The sequence below is a fragment of the Anabrus simplex genome, chromosome 8, assembly GCF_040414725.1.
Source record: "Anabrus simplex isolate iqAnaSimp1 chromosome 8, ASM4041472v1, whole genome shotgun sequence".
Taxonomy (NCBI): Eukaryota; Metazoa; Arthropoda; class Insecta; order Orthoptera; family Tettigoniidae; genus Anabrus; species Anabrus simplex.
Window position 1 is genome coordinate 75,896,144 of NC_090272.1, and position 7,061 is coordinate 75,903,204.

A 7,061-nucleotide genomic window follows, 5' to 3' on the forward strand; every position below is an offset into this window, starting at 1 on the left:
TTGTTGATTTTCAAAAGTCTCGTGATACTATGCAACACGAGTCATTACTACATATCCTTACTGAATTTGGTCTACATCGGAAACTTGTTAAAGTTATTGCGGTCACTCTGAGAAACACAAAGTGTAAATGAATATTGAATTTTCACGACCACATTGTAATCGAAACAGACTTTCAACGTATTAGGTCGTGTTACGTACATGTAGTATGAGTTGAAGAGATGTTAAGTACAGAACAAAAATGGCCAGCTGGACACCAGTGGGATCCGAACCCACAACCTAATACATTGAAAGTCTGTTTCGATTACAATGTGGTCGTGAAAATTCAATATTCATTGACATGCCCCACAATGGGCGACTTAAACGCACTCTACAGTGTGCTAGCAGCAGTGCCAGACCTGTAGCTCAGATCGTTTGAAACAGAACAAAGATGGCCTAGGCCACCATAGCTCAATTGGTAGAGCAACCGACGCGAAATCGGGAGGTTGTGGGTTCGGATCCCACTGGTGTCCGGCTGGCCATTTTTGTTCTGTACTTAACATCTCTTCAACACATACTACATGTACGTAACACGACCTAATACGTTGAAAGTCTGTTTCGATTACAAAGTGTAGAGTTAGGTTCTGAAATGAAATCTCTGAACCATTTAAAATTCATAGTGGTCTTTGACAGGGAGATGGATTATCCCCATTTGATGTTTAATTGTGTGCTGCAAAAATATGCGTGAATGGAGTAAGGTACATCCTCCCACTGTTTAGATTGGATTCGAGTAAATTGCCTTGCATCTGCCGATGATCTGGCGCTATTAGGAAATAGTATAAAAGAAGCAAAATTTCAAGTAGAGCAAATAGAAAATTAGCAGCAAATGTTGGGTTGAAAATATATTTTGAGAAAACGGAAATGATGCCATCCTTTAAAGCTGACACTCCAAATATTATATTAAATAATACTCAGAAAATGAAAGTTGTACGTAAATTTAAATATCTTGATGAAACTGTCACTTGGAATGCTAATGCAAAAACATCCATAGGTAATAGAACTCTAAAATTGAGACGAGTACAACAAATTACATGGCCAAATTACAAAACACAGTCTCTTTCAATTAGTGCTAAATTTCGCCATTATAATTCCGTTATCAAACCAGAAGCAACGTATGCAAGTGAAACATTATTCAAACTAAATACCCGAACAACAACAGACAAACTGGATAGAAGAATTTTCCTGACAATTATTAATAAAAACATCAGGTTGATGGCCGATGGAGACCTTTATCCAATTCAGTAATTTACAAGGAAAATGAATCAATTACTGACACGACTAAATTTCATATCATACTTCTACTAATATTTGATAAGAGGTCGAACAGAGGTGCGTCGGGGTCATACCCGGAAGTTTGGACATAAAATACTATGGTCGTCTGACTAGAAGTCGCGTGCATGCGGGGTAAGCTTGGCTCCTGCGCATGCGCCAATCTCGAATCTCAAGGCCTGACAATAAACATCGGTTCCTGCCGGCGATTCTCGTGAACGAAGGTGCTGATGTGAAGTTTCAAATTAGTAGTGTATTTGCGCGTTAGTTGCACGTTTACTGCAAGTACTGTATGATTAACACGCATCTCTCTCAGAGAACTCGCACCGTTCATCACGACTAATGTTTGTAGCTTGGTGTAGTATCTGTTAGTCGTGCCGTACCTACAAGCTGCTGCAACTTCTCATGAGACGCAGATAGTAAGTACACTGACTGAGCAAATATCATGGGATAGCAAAGCACTGATGCGCAGGTGTGTTGTCTGCGCACCACACGCCCCCTGTGCCAGCAGCAGTTGTATAAGATACCTTGTGAGCAGTGGCTGTGCATGTGACAGGTGTAACATGGAATGTCGTCGTGAGCTGACACCGTTCGAACGGAGTATGGTGGTCGGTGCCCGACGAATAGGGAGTGCGATTTCGGAAGTGGTGCGAGAATTCGGCTTCACACGATTAACCGTGTCCAGGGTGTATCGTGAATAGTTGAATGCGGGTGTCACCGTCCACAACAGACGAACGACCGGCCGTCCAGCCACCCTCGATGACCGTGACCGGCGACATCTGAGACGGATTGTCAATAGTGACAGACGGGCAACCGTGCAACAAATCACGGCTCAATTCAACACAGGCCGTGCTAGACACGTCTCCCAGTGGACAATCCGTAGAAACATGAGTTCTAAGGGATATGGGAGCCGGCGCCGCACACGGGTGCCACTGTTAACCCAACGTCATCAGGCACAACGATGCGAATTTGTCGCCAGTCACCAGGGATGGACACTGGAACAATGGCGTAACGTGATATGGTCGGACGAATCACGATTTCAACTGCACCATGCCGATGGGAGGCACCGTGTATGGTGCAGACCACATGAAGCGATGGATCTCGCCTGCCTCGAAGGTGTGGTCCTGGGCGCTGGTGTCTCTGTTATGGTCTGGGGTGCATTTTCCTGATATGGAATGGGCCCCCTAGTTGTTCTGGAAGAGACTTTGAATGGTGCGCGGTATGTTGAGCTGCTCGGAGACCATCTCTACCCATATTTGGCCTTCCAACGCCCAGACGGTTCTGCGGTGTTTCAAGATGATCGCTCCCACGTCTCCCGGGAATGGTTCCAGGAACATGCAGCTGAGGTCCAACGACTGCCATGGCCACCCAGGAGCCCCGATATGAACCCTGTCGAGCATATCTGGGAAGTCCTGGAACGCAGGCTCCGTGCCATGGATCCTGCACCCACGAACAGACCAGCATTGGCGGCCGCTCTGCAAACGAGTTGGTGTCAGCTGCGTCCAGAGGACTACCAGGGACTTGTCGACTCACTACCACGGCGTCTCACTGCAGTTCGCAAGGCCAGAGGAGGCCCCATACGCTATTAGGTGACTATCCCATGACATTTGCTAAGTCAGTGTACTGCGTGATAGTTATTGTCGAAATAAATTACCCTACTCTGTAAGTTTTTGAGACCGGGCGAGTTGGCTATGCCGTTAGGAGCGCGTAGCTCTGAGCTTGCATCTGGTAGATAGTGGTTTTGAGCCCCACTGTCGGCAGCCCTGAAGATGGTTTTCCATGGTTTCATATTTTCACACCAAACTGTATCTTAATTAAGGTCATGGCCAAATCCTTCCCACTCTATCCCATCGTTGTCGTAAGACCTACAGAATCTGTGTTGGTGCAACGTAAAAAGCAAGTTGTAAAAAGAAGGGTTTGAAATTTATTAAATATATTTTATTTCTTAACAGACTTACATATCAACTAAGGTCGACGGATTTTTTCCACATTCCAGTACTTATTTTATTTTTATAGCTAACTAGCTGTAGTACCCGGCGTTGCCCGGATAGTTTTTGAATGTTTACATTTAATATTTGTATTACCAGTTAGTTGAGTGTGAAGTGAATGCTTATAGAATTCTTTTTGAGATGTTGATTTTACGACTTATCATGTAGTTTTATAGTTATTTAGATGTATCTGACTTCAAGTTTTAGATTATTTAATTATCGAGTAAACACTAATCTCGGTCATTTTATACTATTTACTTTTAAGCCCTTCTCAGCTCCTGCCTCGATGGAGGCTGAACGTGGACTTAAACGCTATCCACAGCGTCACAGTTCGTATCAGCGACACATAAGCAATGGATTTCGACATTAATATTGGTTATTTTCCTTATTTTTGCACGTCAGACCCTCTCATTCCACAACACCAGCGGGGGCTAGGTGTATCTGACCTCCACAGTAATGTTTTCTATATAGTAAGTCATGTGTATACCAAGTTTGATTGAGAGATATGCTAAAACATACACACATCCTTAAACTCTGTCCCTTTGGACGTTTTCAATTTTTTGCCAGTTCTCATCCGCCTGCCGAGTAGGACTGAGCTTTATCTTAAACGGCATCCAGAGTGTTACAGTTCATCTCAGCGACCCCGAAAAATATGGATTAGACACAAATTTCGGTCATTTTCGGTTAATATTTACATTTTGCCCCTACTTTAGAGGCTAGGAGTCTCTTACCCCTAGGGTATATTTCTCGAGACAGTAGGTCCAGTATACACACATGCGTCCATTCTCTCGGTCATTTTCGAAATTTTGTTTTTCACTTTTTCTCACCGCTATGCGAAAGGAGGCAGAAATTTGACTTCTAAAAAAATTGGAGCGTTACTATTCATCTCAGCGACCCCGAAAAGAATGGATTCGCCACTATTTTCGATTATTTCTACACCTCATCCCGTCGTAGGTGTGCTAGGGTTGTCATACCTCCACGCACTTTGTCTCCTGATAATAAGTCATAAGTGACCAAGTTTGTTTGAAATTGTTCCCGTAGTCCCGAAACGTATGGATTCAACACTAATATCGGTCATTTTCAGTCTTAATTACATTTCGTACCCTTATCTAAGGATTCAAGGGGTGTCTTTCCCCCTTAGTATTTTTTTCAGGTAATAGGTAATATTTGTATTAAGTTCTGCTGACGGTTATACTGGAACGTAGAAAAAAACATCCTTAATCTCGGTCATTTGGATATTTTCTGTACTTGACTCCTTCTCACCCGCCTGGCAATTGGGGATCAACTTGGACTTAAACGACAACTGGAGTGTCACTCCTCATTTAAGCGACACTTTAAACCATGGATGTGACATTATTTTCGATTATTTTATATCTAACTCCCTTCCTAACCACTCACCACAAAAGGGGCCTTAATTTGGACCTTAAAAGTCCAGAGTGCCACTATTCACCTCAGCGACCCTAAAAACTGTGGATTCGACACTAATTACGATTATTTTTATATATCACTCCCCCTTGCCCCCCACCCTAGAGGGGGCTGACCTGGAATTTAAAAAATTCGGAGTGTAACTATTCATCTCAGCGACCCCAAAAAGTATGTATTCAACACTACTTTGATGATTTTCATATCTCAAGCCCCCCGCCCCCCACCCCTAATGGTTCCTGGGGTGTCTTATTCCCACGTGGTTTGTCTCCTGATAGTAAAAATTCGGAGTGTCAGTATTCATCTCAGCGACCCCGAAGAGTACTCGACATTCTTTTCGATTATTTTTATACATCACTCCCCCCTTGTCCCCCACCCTAAAGGGGGCTGACCTGGAATTTAAAAAATTCGGAGTGTAACTATTCATCTCAGCGACCCGAAAAGTATGGATTCGACACTATTTTCGTTTATTTTTATATATGACACCCCTCGCCCCCGCCCCTAAGGGTTCCTGGGGTGTCTTACCCCCACGTGGTTTGTCTCCTGATACCAAAAATCCGGAGTGTCGCTATTCACTTTGGCGACCCCGAAAACTATGTATTTGACACTATTTTCGATTATTTGTATATATCACTCCCCCCTCGCCCCCACCCTAAAAGGGGGCTGAACTTGGACTTTAAAAAAAATCGGAGTGTCACTATTCATCTCAGCGACCCCGAAAAGTGTGGATTCGTCACTATTTTCGTTTATTTTTATTTATGACCCCCTCGCCCCCCGCCCCTAAGGGTTCCTGGCGTGTCTCACCCCCACGTGGTTTGTCACCTGATACTGAAAATCCGGATTGTCGCTATTCACTTTGGCGACCCCTAAAACTATGTATTCGACATTATTTTCGATAATTTGTATACATCACTCCCCCTCACCCCCACCTCAAAGGGGGATGAACTTGGACTTTAAAAATATTGGAGTGTCACTATTCATCTCAGCGACCCCGAAAAGTATGGATTCGACACTATTTTCATTTATTTTTATATATGACCCCCCTCGCCCTCCGCCCCTAAGGGTTCCTGGGATGTCTTACCCCCACGTGGTTTGTCTCCTGATACCAAAAATCCGGAGTGTCGCTATTCACTTTGGTGACCCCGAAAACTGTGTATTCGATATATTTTCGATTATTTATATATATCACTGCCCCCCTCGCCCCCACCACCAAGGGGCTGAACTTGGACTTTAAAAAAAATTGGAGTGTCACTATTCATCTCAGCGATCCCGAAAAGTATGGATTCGACACTATTTTCATTTATTTTTATACATGACCCCCCTCGCCCCCTGCCGCTAAGGGTTTCTGGGGTGTCTTACCCCCACGTGGTTTGCCTCCTGATACCAAAAATCCGGAGTGTCGCTATTCACTTTGGCGACCCCGAAAACTATGTATTTGACACTATTTTCGATTATTTGTATACATCACCCCCCCTCGCCCCCACCTCAAATGGGGCTGAACTTGGACTTTTAAAAATATCGGAGTGTCACTATTCATCTCAGCGACCCCGAAAAGTGTGGATTCGACACTATTTTCATTATTTTTATTTATGACCCCCCTCGCCCCCCGCCCCTAAGGGTTCCTGGCGTGTCTTACCCCCACGTAGTTTGTCTCCTGATACTGAAAATCCGGAGTGTCGCTATTCACTTTGGCAACCCCGAAAACTATGTATTCGACATTATTTTCGATTATTTGTATATATCATTCCCCCCTCGCCCCCACCCCAAAGGGGGGCTAAACTTGGACTTTAAAAAAATTGGAGTGTCACTATTGATCTCAGCGACCCCGAAAAGTATGGATTCGACACTATTTTCATTTATTTTTATATATGAACCCCCTCGCCCCCCCACCCCCAGGGGTGTTAGGGGTGTCTTACCCCCACGCGGTTTGTCTCCTGATACCGAGTCATAAGTGTATCAAATTTGGTTGAAATCGCTCCAATGGTTTGGGAGGAGATGTGGTACAAACCCACCCACCCACATACATACAATGACTTTTATATATATATAGATGTTTATGCGTATACAAACACGCGTCAACTTAGATCCCTGCTAAACATTACAAGAACATGCTTCAATCCATTTTGGAACATATTCACCTTAAAGAAAAACATATATTAAGTACAAATATTGGCATATATAAGATAATGATAATGAAGTTGAAATGCTTTTCTGTAGAGAATAAAATCACAGAACACGTCATTTCTCGTATTGATACAAGTATATTTCATTGTGGCATTAGTCTTTAAAGGAAAGAGGTTCTTCTTTCTTCTAAGTATAAAAATGTTGTTATTATACAGTGTACAT

The 7,061-nt window shown here is 43.4% G+C and overlaps 1 non-coding gene across 1 annotated transcript; it reads left to right on the plus strand.

The window, feature by feature from the left end:
• Positions 1-436: 436 nt before the first annotated feature.
• Positions 437-513, plus strand: TRNAS-CGA (transfer RNA serine (anticodon CGA)). Its single transcript has one exon. It is a non-coding gene; the product is annotated as a tRNA-Ser (tRNA).
• The last annotated feature ends 6,548 nt before the right edge of the window (positions 514-7,061 follow it).